General features: G+C 41.9%; 1 long non-coding RNA gene across 4 annotated transcripts in view; it reads left to right on the forward strand.

Annotated features, from left to right (window-relative positions):
- The first annotated feature begins 3567 nt into the window (after positions 1–3567).
- LOC135423666 (uncharacterized) overlaps positions 3568–16853 on the forward strand; it is a 32105-nt gene continuing 18819 nt past the window's right edge. For all 4 annotated transcript variants that reach the window (XR_010434877.1, XR_010434880.1, XR_010434878.1 and 1 more), the window contains exons 1-3: positions 3568–5677; positions 14785–14982; positions 16181–16267. This is a non-coding gene — a long non-coding RNA (uncharacterized LOC135423666). The remainder of the gene's footprint in view (positions 5678–14784; positions 14983–16180; positions 16268–16853) is intronic.

The raw sequence follows: 16853 nt of genomic DNA on the forward strand, positions 1-16853 counted from the left end.
TGCAATGGTTTTTACTTCTTGCCAAATATCTGCTATTTGACCTTCTCTGGGCTATGATAATATTGACCTAAAGAGCACGGGAGATCATCTTTCAATGTAGGAATAAATTCAATATTTTCTCATAAATATTTTTCATAGAGCCATAGAATACCAGGTTGGAAAGGTCCTCAAGGATCATCTGGTCCAACCTTCCTAGACAAAAGCACAGTCTTGATAAGATGGCCCAGCACCCTGTCCAGCTGAATTTTAAACGTGTCCAACTTTGGGGAATCCATCACTTCCCTGGGGAGATTGTTCCAACGCCTGATTGTTCTCATTGGGAAAAATTTCCCTCTTGTGTCCAAGCAGAATCTCCCCAGCAGTAATTTGTACCCATTACCACTTGTCTCTTCCATGTGACTCCTTGTAAAAAGGGAGTTTCCATCTTCTTTGTAGCTACCCTTCAAATAGTGGAACGTGGCGAGGAGCTCTCCCTACGCCTTCTTTTCTCAAGGCTGAGCAAACCCAGTGCTTTCAGCCTTTCCTCACGTGGCAACTTCCCAGTTCTTTGATCATCTTTGTGGCCCTTCTCTGAACCCTCTTCAGCCTTTCCACATTTTTTTTGTATAGCAGGGACCAAAACTACTGAACAGTGTTCCAGGTGAGGCCTGACAAGTGCTGAATTGAGTGGGATAATAACTTCTTTATCTCTGCTGGTGATGCCCCTATGGATGCAGCCCAGCATCCCATTGTCTCTCTGCCACAGCAGCTCACTGGTCACTCATGTTGAGCTTGTTGGCCACCAGGACTGGCTGGTCCTTTTCCACAGACCAGCTCCCCAGTCAAGTAGATCCAGGCCCTAATGCATCACTTTCTCAGTATCAGTAAAGCTTCAATTTTTTGGGTCAAATTTGGAGGGGAAAATCAGTGTGTTCAATGCTGGGCATCCTTATTATTCTCTTCTGGTGCTCTCTCAGGTGAAATGATCACCTACCAGCACAGTGTCTGGCTCAAATACTCCATGCTGGCTTATCCCTGGTTCTCATGTATGTGTTTCCTTCCGTGCTACCATTACAGCCCCCATATACATACCTGACACTGCAAATATTCAGCCTTATCCTTGATCATTCCCCTTCTCCCATCTCAAATCCCTTCAGCTGCCACAAAAGCTTTATGGGAGTTCCAGTCTCTCCCAAAATGCCATATGTGTGGGTGTGACCCCCCCATCTGTTAATTAACATTGGCAGGCACAGACCAGTTTCTAATCATGTGGGTAGGTGGTGGCTATACTCAGCCCACTTGTATGAAAGATTAATTTCCAAGTGCAAGAAAGTAGAAGGAATTCAGCAGAACCTTCGTGGTGACCTCTTTGCCAACACAGCCCCTTGCTGTGGTTTTGTGTTGGTCTCAGCAAAGGGTTAACTGTGCACAACCAGTCCCCTCACTGCCTCTGCTAAAGGAACATTAATTATAGAGAGCCCGAAGGATTCAGAGCTAAAAGGCCTAAAAAGGCTGAGTAGTATTTAAAACCAAGACAGTGAAATAACCGGTTGGATTTGATCTCTAATAAATTACTATGTTCTGATGGTAAAATTCATCGAGAGTGTGACAGTCAGATGGGGAAGTTGGCAGCAAAAGTTTTAAAAATAAATAGTCTTAAATTGCAGGAAATTACAGCAAGCAGCTCCTTGGAGTTATTTTTCTGCACGCATTGTGTGTCTGAGAAGGCAGGCAGCCTGCTGGCAAGCTTTTGACCTTTTGTGTGTGAAATAAAATATGCAGGTGCAATAGTGTGAATGCACAACGGGGGACAGTGACTTTCAGCTGTGGGTTTGAGTGCTGGGGGCCCTGCAGGGCTGCCAGGAGTGCTCCAGATTAGCTCCATTAAACTTGAGAGCAACACAGGGAGAGGCTGTGGCTGTAAAGAATTGAAGAATATGTGTGTTTCCTACAAATATTCTTGTATTCCATATCTGTAAATCAGCCAATGGAAGACTTGTGTTAAATGATCTTGCTGAGAGCTGATCTGGTTCTCGTGTTACTCTGTTTGTGTTTCAGTCTGGAGTGACTCTTCTCAGGGCAGCTGAGTTTAGTTCAGTGACACTGCTGCCACTGTGATCTCACTCCCAGTTCTTTTTCTGAAAGGAAATCCATACCTGCATGGCAAGGACTTCTTCCCAGTGTAACTGTATTCCAAATTCCTAAACCTGCTAAGTAAATATGAATGAGAAGTGACCAATGTAAAGAAGGTGCTATAGGCAGAAAGGTGACAGTAACGTTGGGAATGTCAACACTGCAGTGGCTGGAGAAATATGTGCTCTCAGTTCTCCCTCTGCAACAGAAGGGACAAGAGTCCTGGATCTCCATGGACAAAAGAAGTTGCTCCACTGAGATATTCAGTGTTTATCAGATCGGTGTTCCCATAGACAAAACTGAAGAGTTCCAGTAATTCAGTTATCAGAGTTTAATGTTGTTGTTCCTGTTCCAGTGTTTGTCAGTTGTTCAGGCATGAAAAATCACCGGTTCCTACTGTGGGAAAACCCCCACGCTGTCCCAAACACTTCCCTGTCTTTATAAATCATGGAGGAACACATAAGAAACTTACACAGAGAATTAGGAATCCGAAGTTTTATGTACTGATAATTCACACTTAGAACCAATTTTTAGCTCCACGTTCTTATCAAAATATTGAAGTTAAAGGATTCGTTCTTGGAAGCTTAAATAACCTATATAGAGATATTTGTACTCCTGTCTAGGTTTTACAGCTAAAACCAGTTCTAACTATTATCTGCTGGTGGCACCATTACACCAGAAGAATTTATTATCCAAGTCTTAAATGAAAAACTTCCACAGATTACACCTTTTAATCTGATTTAATAGGAAATTTTATTTTTTTAATTTCTTCATAGTTTGATGTTAGTAAACCAAGCTGTTTTGATGCCATGGGGCCTTTGAGGGTGACTTTTAAAGACTTGAGCTTAATAAGGAACCTAGTGGTGATGTAACAGGGAAGGAAACTGGCTGGCAGTGTCACCTAAAGTGGGTGATCCTTTATGCAGTCACACCCTGGGTTTTTTCCTGCATCAGAAGTAATTCTAGATTGAGTTTTATTTCCCACACCACCTCTTTTTTTTTTTTAATTTCAGAAATCTTGACAAAAAAACAACTTGGAATGTGTTTCATCTTTTGGATGACACTCTGACACTTTTCTAACTGTAAGCAGGTAGGAACAAGACCTTTAATCTTGTTTCTCTGCTCTAAATTTTGACACTGGTTTGGTTTCTCATATGATCTGCTGATAAAAGCCTTCCCAGTAGCTCTTCATTTGCTACAGAATGGCTGAACACTGCCATTAGATTTTTGTCTGTGGGGTGACCACACAGACAAAACCCTTTGCTTTTGTTAGTGGATAAAATGCACCTGATGGTGTTTTCTTCCCAAGCTCATACTTGAAAAACCTACGGATTAAAAACAAGATCCCATTTTTGAAACATATTGTGGTGTTTGCATGGTCAGAGAGGTGCAGGGGGAGGGTTGTTTTGGTTTGTTTTTCGTGTAATGAACACTGAACATTCACAATCTCTGAATACACTTTCTATGCATAGATGTGTATGTAATGCCTGTACTGTCTCTTCCTGCTGCCTGAAATTTAATTTTTAAGGATTACTGCCATTGCCCTGCTGTTAATGTTAGTGTGGGCTCAGGAAGTGCCAGCAGTGCTGATCAGAGCACAGAGCAGGTATTCCAGGTAGATTCATGTTGTATTTACCTCACCTTAAATGCTCCTCTCTCCAGATTTGCTGTTGGCCACTGCTGGAAGAAGGTTGGTGTGTTTGGTGGCTTCTCCTCCCGCCCATGAATAGCAGCAGTTGGTAGCTCAATATTTTCTGTGCACTTATTCACAGAAATAGATTGCAGAAGGTGTTTTGGATGTGCATTTTGCACATGTTTAGTAGTTGCTAGGCTTCCTGAATCTCACTCTGCATTCCCTTTCCAACTTGGACAAAAATGTTGAGGTGTGAAAATGTCTGATTTTATATTTTTCTATTTTATTTATTTCACTGATCTTGTCCTACTCCTTCACGAAATTTCCTAGACTGTTTCATTATTGATATATATTGATATGTAACTATGTGGGCCACTTACATACCACAGAACATTGTGCAGTTTGACTTCTCCTGTGGCTCAGAGGCAGTCACTTCCAACACACAGTGCTATTTTTCCACACAGGTTTCTTCTAAATTTAATTTTTAGCTTAAAGTTATGAAGGTTGAAAATTTTTAGTAGTTACCTAAATTAATCTTTGTCCTCCCTGAAGACACAAACACTTCTTAATTACATAGTGGATTCTATTAATTCTGTTTCTTACAAGGAACTGATTGCTGCAGTCTTCTTCCTTTACTCAAAAATGGAACAATCACACAACACCTCAGTCCATTATGAATGTCCTTATCCGTGGCCCGTGATCCTGTATGTCAGGATTAAATAAGAGAGAAAATTATTCAGTTTATAAATCCTCTCATAAAACCTGGTATCTTTCTTTTTCTCCCAGTTTTAGAAAATTCAGATTCACTCCATGCTGCTCTCTCCTTCTCATGGTTAATGTTGCTTTATATCTGGGCAGAAGTAATTTGTGCAAGACGCATTGCTTATAGGACAGTGCCTAAAAATACTTCAAAAGGTCATTGCACATCAGACAGAAGGCAGCACTTGTTCCAGCCACTGGCACTGAGAACGACAGGTCTTTGTTAATATTAATTGTGCATATTTTAGACAGTGTATGCTTTAAAAATACATTGCACAAACATGCGGCGATGAGCATTTTGTGAGCCCTGGGACTGGATAACCGGGGTCAGTTCTTCACTGATGATTCAAGCAATAAATGTTTGCTGTTCTTATTAGCTCTGAGGTTTGTGAATTAGAGCCATATTGTGCATCTGCTTCCAGGAAAGTGGGTATATTTTCACGCTCGCCATTTCCAAAAATACGAGCAAAATTAAAAATAGTAAGAGAGACTTATAAAGTACCACGAAGATTCAGAGCTAATCATTTGCACAAACATTCACCATGATTGTGCTTATAATAGTAATGATGTACACAGAACATGGGAAAAATCTGCTGGGAGGGCAAGGCCAGATTGAGTAAAACTGAAAAGTAGCTCCCAACATGTAACATACACACAGAGTCATCTTTTCTGCCATCCCTTCAAAATCAAAAGACATGATTCTCTGTTCAAGTGGACATCATCCAGGAATGATGCTTTTACCAAAAAACCCTCTGAGACTTTTTATGTCTCCAGAGGAAAGGCTGCAATATCTGAAAGGCTGTAGGGACATCAGACAAAGAAACCCTGACACCTGGACACCATTCCCATCAAAGCCACCTCACTCGAGCTCACTCGGTTTGTTCTGTAATTTATCTTTAATAAGAAAATGTTGAAGAGATCTGAATCTGGCTGTGCATCAAAGGCACTGAAGCTGTGCAGGTACATCATTGTTTATAATGTGACAGTGTTGTGTGGCAATTTACAACCCAAAGTTATGTTGCTATTGACTATGGCCTGTTTTCTTTTTTTGAAAACTGGTGCATAAGTTTGTTTACAATGGTAATTATTAACAGGTTTAGAAGCAAAAAAGAATGCTGGAAGAATGAAATGTGGTGAAAGCAACAACGTCACAAGTCTGGAAGGTGATGCTGTGTAAGTAAAGCCATTTCAGAACTTCTTCAAATGTAAAGTTTGTGAAGATGAGCATTAATTCTCTTTTGGAAGAAAGAATGAGGTAGAACAGATTGGGTAGTTGCCAAGAAAATGGTTTGAAAGAAAGTAATGTGCACATGTTGACATTTCCTGCTTTTACATATTTTTTTTAAAAAACAACTTACAAAATAGCCTTCAGTGGAATAATTGTCTTCATTAGTGGGGTAGGAAGACAAGCATTTCCAGCATCTCAGCAGGGCAGTCTTGCACTGTACTCTCTTCTGTCGCATTTGACCACCCCAACACGTGCCTTTATTTTGTTTTTGAGAAAGCAAGATGCCATGACATGAACAGAAACTGAGCAGCATCTTTTACCTGCCGTGTGTGCAAACTGTTCCACCTGAGGGGTTAAATGTGAGGAGAACTTTGTCCACCTTCCCATGGCTGCCCACTTGAGGTAGAAAATCATGGGCTCTGACTGCCCGGGGCACAGCTTTCATTTCTCTCTTCCTCTGAGCACAGTTACAATTTATTGGCTCAACCCCACTCTCCCTCCCTGAGAATCAAATCCACGAAGCAGGTTTTGGAGGGGAGGGTGTTGGTGGGTTGAAGGCTAAGGAATATCTTCCTCCCTGGTCCCTCCATGCAGTCCCTGCCCTGTGTGCTGGATGTCTTCTACCTCTCTGCTCCCAGGAGATTCCCTGGATTTTCCCTGTGAGAACCCAATTTTCCTCCCTGATCACACATACACCCCACCCCACCTCAGGCATCCTGTAGCTCTGCAAATAACGTTCTGCTGCCTTGTTTTCAAGTACCATTTGAACATATGTTGTGTGTGGAGATGCTGATGGACAGCAACATCTGCTGCTCCCAGCCAGCGCCTACACTCTTATTTGGACTGTAATTACCTCGTCGGCTGCGAGCTGTGCCCTGTGTTTGCCCACTATCTGTTCCTGTCAGGTCTCTGTCTTCCACAAACTGCCCATTATGTAGTGATGATAATTAAATCTCCCCTCTGCCAGGCAAGTCCGAGCGGTGCACGAAGGGCCCTCCTTGTCCGTGCAGCTGCCAAAGAAGCTGCAGTTTGTAATGATGCCGTAATCACCTGCCGGCTCCACAATGCCCGGCACCACCTATTTGTTTCCAACAGGCTTTTTTAGCAGCTGTCAGATGCTAATGGCTTTCAGCTGCTGACAACCTGTGCCCCGCGCAAAGCCGGGGACATATCATGGAAGAGTGCATAAATATTCATGTGGGACTAACAAAACCAAAAGTGCAAGTGTGGTTATCAGAGCTCCTGTGTGAATACATTGTAGCTGGCCCTGTTGTGGTGGTTCTAGTGTGATGAACGCAGGGTAAATGTTTGAAAGTAATGTCCTTTTTACACTTGTGAGAAAAAAAAAAGTACCAGAAGTGGTGGGATTGCAGGGGCACGTGGGTAAGAGCAGGATTTGTGCCCTGCATGATGCAGTTCTAGGTGGGGCATTGCTGTCTGTCATGGGTGATGTGCTGAAAATTGTTATTGAAAGAAAGGAGTTGCTGTGTTTGCTCACACGTCTCTTCTGAATCTGCCTATGGAGAATTGGAAGTTTCTCACTGGGTCTGTTCTAGATACATAAGGAACACAAAACCCCAAAGATTGAGCTCAATGCTTTAGTTTTAAAAATAATTAAGTAATTCCGAGACTAGGAATGTGTCTGATTTGGTCAAAACTTGATAATTTCCCACCTCTCAGCACCCTGAAGCCTCAAAGCTTTGACATCAGGATAGAAACACTGTGAGTCAGTTTTTTTAGACAGACTGTTTTACAAATTAATGCTGTCAACGTGTCTGCATGGGATTATTTTTAAAAATATTTTGTTGGTAACATGCTTCTACTTTTCTCGGCAGTTTCTGGATAGCTCTGCTGAGAGGAGATGTTCAGATTAAAGTGCAAGATGGGGATGATGAAGATTCTGTGACAGCAGTCAGTGGACAAGGATGAGGGTCCTCTTGAAACTCTTCCTTTGGAGGTCCCTGTAAGTTATGTCAGAGGCCAGTGAGACCCATTTGCTCACGTTTCTCTGCCATATCAGTAACTTGCAGTAACATCCCAAATGTGTAAAGTGTTTTTAATTGGTCTTCTGTAAAAGAAATTGATTTTGGGGAGACTAATAAGGTGTCTTTATATATCCCTTACTTCTTCTGCCCAGAATGAAGTTTACCATTAAAATTCCCTAAAAGGTTGCTGGTTTAGGATTGCATAAAAAGTGGAGAGCTGGGCAGGGATTAAAGGATCAGTCCTGCAAACTGTTGAAATGCAACTTATTCTCCTTATGAGAGCTTCAGTGGGAAAAATTCCCACCGTGATTTGACTGTGATCTGATTCTCATTTGCACTGACTCTCCTATATCCTGCTAGAAATGGGTAGGATTCAATCTTGAGGGAGGATGACCATATAAGAAACGGTTTTGGGTATGTGGAAACAAGACAGACTCCATTAAGGCATTCTCTTACCTTCATCTAAATCTGAAAATAATCATAAATTGGTAATGGTACCTTAATTACCTTGAATAATTATTCATATAGCTTGTGTGTGTCTGTATTTGTTTGGGGAAGCAGTCTCGTGAAAATGAAGTTAATTCAGTGTCTCAGATAGAGGATATTTGTTAGAAATTGTTGTCATAATAGTTACACAAAAGGATTCAAATATTCTCTAACTTAGTATGAATAAAATATTAAAAGATACAGGTGTTGTTCATGAACCATCAAAGAGTTTTCCACTGCCACTGTGTTTTATTAAAATGAAAAGAAGAAAAGAAAAAAAACCCTGTGCTAATCCTTTCCTTTGTTGCTTAAGGGACGTTTCAGTATAAAGTAGCAATTTCCATATCATTTGAATAGCAGTTGCAACCCATTGATGTTTAAAGTAAAATGTGCAACTACTGTAATCAGCAAAACAGATGCAAATGTGTTGTCTGTCTCCCAAGTGTAGCTCCCCGCTTGCTGTCTCCGTTAGATTTAGAGTGGAAAACATGATCAGATAATGAAAAACATGGAAGCTATTCTTTTATCTCTTTCGTAGCAGTAGTTTGTTCAAAAGCAAGTTGGCTGGATGCAGCACTGAGTGAGAGTCCCGCAGCAGCACCCCCAGCCCCCCGCTCCGGAGCTGCAGGAGATGCCGCGGTGCTTTGGAGGTGGGAAAGGGACCCACCACCCTCTTCACTAACCCTGCCCCTGGGGACAGGAATGGCCTTTTGGCTCTGTTTAAGCCCAGTGGCATCCCAGTGCAAGTCTCTGCACATTTTTGTAAGTAAGCAATAACAGAAATAAATGACATTTAGCATTTAGATCCCAGACCAGTGGTTTTGGTTGTGCCGGGTACAGTGTAGCAGGCTAGATAAAACCCTGCTGAGCTCCCTGAGTTCTGCCATCCCAGGCTTTAGGTGGCTGGAACTGTTCCTCAGAGGGCTTTTAAACTCTAAAAATAACCTGTAATGGTATGAGGAAAGAGTTTACTTTATCCTTCACATTTCCAAATTTAACAATGAACACATGTCGATGGTGCCTTTCTGTGCCTGGTGTATCTGAGCTGCTGGCACAAGGACTAGAGCCAGCAAGGGATTTCCATCAGAATGACTTCTGAGTGAAAATGCCCTTCTTGGAAAAGGGAAACCTTCTCAGCAAAAGGCTTGATGAAGCCTCCCAAACAGGTTGTCGATGTGATGAGAAACCTGTTTTGCTTCCTTGAGAACACTTTTCTGGAAAAAGACTCGTTTATGTTTTTTTTTTTTAAATTAGTATTTTTCCTAATCAGGAGGCATCTTATGGAAAAGGATTTCCATCTTGTGGTCAGCTGTGGTAATAAAACACTCCTGCTGGACTTTTTTTTTATAGCAAAACAAAATGGTTTTAATAAACAATAATGGAAATCTCTTGTAGTTCCTTGTGAAGGTAAATGCTGGAGACCTCACAAAGTCTGTTTGCATTTGCACAGAAGGTAAAACTATTTTAGGATTAACCGCCTTCAGAAGGTCATCTTTGGAACTAAAAAGTATTAGAAAAGGTATAATACAAGCTATTCATGACAGAATATTCGATTTTGACAGATTACACAGCATGTGGACCCCAGGAGCCACACACAGGAGCCCAGAGAGAATTACTTGTAACCTTAGTGGACGAGAGGCAATTACTCCTGAACTCCTGGGAAAACTTCTGTCCAGAGCCAAATATTGTTGCTTGGATTGTTTGCTATTCCAGGATGACTCTTAGGCTCAGTACAACGTCATCATAACTTCATGCAGATATTTGTTCTTCAGGACAAGTTTTGAAACTCATGCTCTAATCTCGAAATAGTAAAATGCTGCAGGGTTAAGTGGTGGAGTTCACTGGAAAATCTGCCCACTTTAGTGGGAAAGATTTTTTAATATATTAAAAACAAAACAGATTTGGAAAGGTCATTTTAAATATTAAGAACTGTGGCTGAAGGGCAGGGCTGTGTGCTGGAGAAGTTTTGGCATTCAGGATCTCGTGTAGGTGCTCTGTAAATGACCTCTCTTGTACAAGCCCACCCTTTTAACAGGTGGGGCTGTTAAAAGGGATAATTAAATTCTTATATTTAATTATCTTTCTTGTCCAGTTGTGCACTGAGATGCCCCCACTGATTGCACTGATTCTGACTTCAGCAAGAGCTGGACCAGCCCTGAATATTTATAAGGAGAGTTAAATAAGATCTCAGATCAAATTCTTAGAGATACATGTAAGAAGTTTGTGAGTCTTTTTTATTTTGAGGGCTTGTAACTAAAGGAGATGTTCAGTGTGTTCCTTAGTGGGTGCCAAAAAGCTTATTTTCAGAAGTGTCTGAATCTCAGGGAAAGTCAATGACTGCTATATTTAATCTGAAGTCTATGCAACTGCTGCTGAAATCAAGCTATGTGCTTTTTGTAATAATGATATGAAAAAATAGAGCATTTATATGAAAAGTCAGGAACCATGCATGTAACTTATATGCCAGGGTAATGTAGATTTCAAAAAAACAGTTCAACAACATGTCTGAAGTTGTGCTGTAAATATTACCGTAAGGAAAGTAGAAATTAAGAAAATATTTGTGAACTCTTTGCAGTATTTGGTAAATAGTTTCCAGAAAAACTGACATCTGAAGTTTGTACACAGGCCTTGTTCTGTTGGTAACTACAGCCAGTGGGAGTTTTTGCCATGGTCTCTACTGAAATGGGATCCAATTCTTTTTTTTTTCTTCTTATGTGGAGATATAAATCTTAGACCTTAATTACACTGAAGAAGGAAAATACTTTGTCTTTTTATGTAAAAAAAAAAAAAGTCATCTAACTATTAAAAAGCATTAAAAAATACTTGAGGAAAGGCTTCCTTAAATCAAACAAATATCTCATTTTGCTTTTAGGCCTTCCTGTAGGGTGCTGTGTTTATACTATTTACTTTAAGTGTGAGAACTTTGTGTCAGATCAAACCATTAGCAACTCTCCGGGCAGCAAATGGCAAAACACAGCTCGGGGCCCCTCTGGAGAAATGCAGTTTCCTCACTTTCACATTTCACCACAGGATGCAAGTGGTGAGGAGAAATCAGAGAGGAGAGAGGCAGATAACTCAGCACCGAGGGGAGGAGCAGCTGAGCCCTCCCAGGGTGGCTCTTGGGCAGCCCTGGCAATGCCGTGCTGGGCTCTTGGAGCATCCCTGACCACCCCAGAAACGATGTGTGATGGGGGTTCTGCACCCAGCAGAATTCTGGCTCAGTCTCCAGGGTCTCTTTCCAAGTTTGGACTATTCTGTGAACTGCAATATGTACATGGATGGGCATTTCTTCTTGCAAAGTTTTGGGAGCTCAGGCATTGTCCCTTGCCTGTGATAAAGCTGGATTGAAGGGCTTTGAGCTTGCTGGTGAAGATGCTGGTTGAGAGATGAACAACTTCTTTCTTAAATTTACTGGATTGTTTCCTTTGTCTGCTTCGGACTACTGACTAATTACATCCTTTGAAAAATGTTTCATTTATCTAGTTCTTTGGGCCCAGTGCACCGTGTGTCAGTGAAGTGTTTTATTTGTATTAAATTGCATTGACAAACGTCCCTTTTCTAGTGTAGAGGTGAGGTTTGTGCACATGCTTGTGTTTTCATTTCATATATAAGCTCTCGTGTCATCCTGACAGCAGTGGGTGGGCACCCTCCTCCCTGCTTCTGCTGTTTCTAGCCTTGGAATTGACTATTTTGTGCAAGTTTTGGTTCCCACATCCTCAGCTCTTCAAACTGTGAGGCAGAAAGTAAGTATGAGTGTTTTGGAGAGAGCTGGCTGACCAAATGGCCCTTGTTTTTTTCCTTTTATTACCAGTTGCTAAGAAATGTGTGAAGGAAGCTGTCAAGCACACTTTTATGGGATTACTTTCCATATAAATGGCTGCCAGGATCACCGAAGTGTGGCCTCAGAGGAGAGAGGTAGCAGCTCCCAAGGTCAGGAACGCCAGGGAGGTGTCCCGGGCAGGGACTGGCAGTGACTTTCAGATAGACAGGGAGACACTCCTGATGTGGCTCCCCTGGGCGTGCTCTGTGCCAGGACACATCATGGAGAGTTTTTCTTGCCTTAGAAGGGGCTGTTCTGGCTGCTGTGTTTGGTTCTCCTTGGAAGTGGGAAGTGCCATGTTTTGCAATCCCAGCACACAGTGGAAATGAGGAGTCTGGATAAGGGATGGAGTTCACGGTGCCTGAGAGCAGAGCTTTCATCCATCTGAAGCTTTGGTAGTTTCTATGTCCAAAATATTGTGATTTTTTTCCATTGATTTTCATTTTTCTGCAGTCCCTTATCCATGAGCAAGCACTGTGGCACCAGGCTGCAGCTTTCAACAGCAGCATCACTAGTTTATTAGTTTGTGGCCTTAGGCAAACCTGAAATCATTAACAGCCCATTTGTTGGGCTAATGACTCTTTTTTACTAGATGTATAATTTAATATATGGTTACTTTCATGCCTAATTATGCTCTTCAAAGCTTCTTTTGAAGGAATTTATTTTTCTGCATGCGTGTATTGAGAGGGTTGGGAGCTGGCTGGCTTTTCTTGCATGCTGCCCTGTGTTAAAACCTAGATAGTTTATGTAAGAAGATTTTAATTTAGATATGGGAATTTCCCCCGTTGCTCATTCTTTCAATATTTTTATCTTTGAGTGCTTGAAAAATAAATAGTGGTGAATTACCAACAGGTTTTAAATGGCATCATTTCATGTCCTATTGTAGCTTGGTACATTGTTTTGGACAAGACGTAAACCCAAAGTCCTGATCAATAGGGCCATTGTGGCAGCAGCTTCCAAATGAATGTGAGCCTTGATCTCAGTGTCCTGGCCGTGTTCCAGCCTGGTTCACATTTTACTCAACAGCAAGTCCCACTTCTGTTCCCGTTAACCTCAGTGGGAACAGAGGCAGACCACTGTAAAGTGCTGCTAATCCCACGTGCCATTTGCATGCAGCGCTTGTAAAGCATTCTGGGATCAGTTTGGGAAAAAAGGCTATGCATTTAAGATGTTTTTCATTGGCATCCCAAATCCGGTGCCATATCAGTGAAAGAAGGTTATGACTTTGTCCATAGGGATAATTATTTTTTTTTTTTTTTTTTTGAGCTAGGCAGCTGATTGGGAAGAATAATAAAGATGAATTTGATTTGCTTTCTGTGAGCTCTAGTGTCCCCTTCATGGAGATTAAAAATTTCCCGGTGCTGTTTTCAGCTCCACAGAGCAAGCAAAAGCTAATCTCCTGCTTGGATATCCTCACACCACTGCCATCCACTAATAGGATCGCCATACAGTTTTGACTTAACAGGCACTGGGAGAGGATAATCCTGTTTATTCGGTCATCCAAAACACTGATGATCTGAGATAATCAGTGGGCTGAGAGCAGGGGAGGAGGAGGGACCTGCGAGGTTTGCTTTGCTGTGTGGTTTGTCTGGTCAGATGCTTCGTGCCAGGGAATGGCTCAATCTCATTACTGCAGCCCAGACGGAGCATGGGAGGGTACCAAAAACCTCTTCCCAACACCAGCCCTGGAGAGCCAGCCTGATAAAACAACAACCTTAGCAGTGTCTGGTCCAGATGTTTTGCTCAACAGTTTTAAATTATTCTTTCTGTGACTGATTTAATATAAAAATACTCAGACAAGTGTCCAAGCGGCCACGTGAGGCACTTTGTACAAAACACTTTGGCTACCAGGTGGCAGAGGCTGGGTGTAAATGGATCAGCTCCCAGTACTCACTCACATTTGGAACCTTACACAAAGCCAGTCCTTGGATCCAAACTTGCTAAAAGTAAAACAAGTTCCATATTTGCCAGACATGAGACACTGCTTTGAATATTTGTGAGTGGCCACTGGATCTCTGGGAATGTAGGAGCACGTTCTGCAAAGCCCTTTCCAAGAAATATAATCTGTAAGAAACTTTCCCCAGTGATTTAGAGATATGCCTTGAAACTGGGCTGTACAGAATCTGTTAGAGGGCATGTTAGTGAGCTTTCAAATTACTTTCTTTTTTTTGCTCTTGTAATCACTGAAGCTTTCACACTTCATATTATAACCCATTAGGTTATTGCCTCGGGTTTCTGTGAAAAACCCCATCTTCAATTTGATCTCAGTCAATGTGCATTTTGTAGATAGACTGACTTTGAAGCCTCATTTTATGATCTCTGAGCTGTCATAGTCCAGATGACAGGTTTATAGTTTGGGAAGCCAGTAGCAATAGCTGAGCTCACTAGTCTTTATAAGTAATGCACTGTCACTAGGTGCAGCTCCTCACCATGGTGACACTGCAAATATTGAGCACAAAATGATTCATGGGACCCAATACAATGCTTACTTTAATTAATATTTTACAAGATAACTAGCTTTGTTTAACTTTCCAGATGGGAGTGGATTGGGGAGATCCAAAGGACGGAATGTTGCTATGTAAAATTTATGGGCACTCATATTTGTGTGCTTGCTTTTAAAATTAAATTAAGAAAATATTATTTGTTTTCTTCTCTCTCTGCTGGGTCCTGCAAGGGTCTGGGGGATTTTCTGTGTGTCGGTGTTAAATGATGAGCTCTGAAAAGCAATGTTCTTGCTCCCTCCCTTTGTATTCCCATGCAGTCAGTGTTGCAGGGCTGTGTCCTTCCTGCGAGTGCTTTGGGATACCGTGTGCAGAGAGCACAGTGCTGTGGCCCAGCCCTGGCTGGAGGGGCACAGCATCACTGGCTCTGCTCCAGGTGACCACTGGTGCATCCTGACCATCAGACCCCTCAGACTCGAGGTTTAGCCATATTTCCCTGAGAAAATTACATGTTTTGGGTAAGTAACACCAGATTCTTTACTAAGGTTGGCAGGAAGTAAAGGAGTATGGCAGTTGCAGGCCTTTGGGGCAATGCAGGAAATTAATAATTAGGAAATTAGCCACAGTGGTATGCTATGATGAGCTTATTCCAAATTTCCATGCACATTAACTGGAATTCATTGCACCTAAAGATCAATCTATAGACCAGGAAAAGAGTTTTACTTGACAGAGGATACATCAGCCCATTTATTTAGGTGGTGGTCACACCATCCTTAGAAGTGGTCAAATCCAGGGTCTTCTCTTTGGATATGTCCTAACAATCTGAGAGATCAGTTCACATTCACAGCCATGACCTCTCACAGCAGTGTCACAATAACCAACATGGGGGAGGCTTGTGAGTACAAACCACTGAAGAAAAACTGTTTCTCAGTGCTGAGGTTTATCTGTAAATTCCCCTACTACAACTAAGATTTCCTTTTGTAGTTTTTAGAACTGTAACTGTAAATAAGCCAACATTATTGGATCTTTTAAACTCATGAGCATTCTTCTACAAGCAGGAAAAGAAGTGGCCCATCATTACTCCTGTTTGTCACAGGGCTCCAAGAAATACTCATTAGTGTGTGTCCAACCCCTTTATATAAAACTGAGAGCAATGAAGTCACTGACAGCGCTTTTATTTGTCTGTATTGAGTCCTGAATAGATGGCAGAGAAAAAAATCCTGCATTAATAAAAGAATAAATTCCTCTTCACGTTAACATAAAATACTTCTAGAATGATGAAAAGATTTGGGTTCACTCCAGTGTGGTTTTCCCCGTGTGGCTGGTTTTTGCATTTCTTTCAACTTGCTCTTTGTAATCCATTTCCAGTTGGGCTTTTTTGTTTTCCAAGTCTGACATATAGCGTGATGTTACAAATTCTGGCCTGTGGCAGCTTGAGGAATATTTATTTGTTTAGGCAAAATATCTTTCCTTCCAAGTCTATGTTAAATGCCATAGAAATGTTTTCTTACTCCTTTTGTTTGTCGTTGTTGGTTATTAGAAACCTCTGCTCAAGGTCACCAGTGACACAACCATCCTTTGCAGGAGGCATTTCCAGGGATTTTGCGTGGATGGCTTCAGGAAATCAGGAGGGGATGATAGAGAGGAGAGGAAGATCGAGGGATAAGAACTTTTTCTACAGTATTTGAAAGCTTTCTTTTTCTTTGCAATATGCAGTAGAAGAAGTAACCATGAGGCAGGAGCTGAAAGCTGAAGCTGTGAAACACAAGCCTGGCCCAGTCTGATGTCAGGGGACAACCTCTGGTGAGCTTTGTTTCTTTCTCTGTCCTCGTGATTGGGAATATGCCATGATTTAAAACTGCTGTAGCATTAACTGCCCCATTACACACAGCAGAAAGCTGAGGGACCAACCTCATCTGCTAGAACAAGTGTTTTAATGCTGTCCAAAGTTCAAATCAATCAAAAGGTCAAGCTTGTTTAAGACAGTGAGCGATAAGGGGGGGTGTGGGATGTCTCAGGAAGCTCATTCCTAGTTGTTGGAATTAAGCCAACCTGGCTGCAGGAAAATCTCCAAATAGCAAGAACCCTGGAGAACAGTGACAGCTGGGAAACTGTGGGCTGAGCCTCCCCTTGCTGGAGCCAGAGGATTCCCATCAAATACAACAGAAGAAGAATAGACGCTGGTGAATAGGGAGGGATGGGAGGGAAGAGGGAACTCACACCTTGCTCAGTTGAGACTGGACCTTTTTCCCACACCATCAAAGGCAGAGTTTTGCCCTCTCGGTGTTTTCTTCTGTGCAAGGATAACATGGAAAACTTTCTGTGGAAAACTCTCCTTCTGGTTTTGTGAGGAGCTGCTCAGCACTTTGGAAAACTCCTTCCCATAGTT

The sequence above is a fragment of the Pseudopipra pipra genome, chromosome 17 (genome assembly GCF_036250125.1).
Source record: "Pseudopipra pipra isolate bDixPip1 chromosome 17, bDixPip1.hap1, whole genome shotgun sequence".
In the NCBI taxonomy this organism is placed as follows: Eukaryota; Metazoa; Chordata; class Aves; order Passeriformes; family Pipridae; genus Pseudopipra; species Pseudopipra pipra.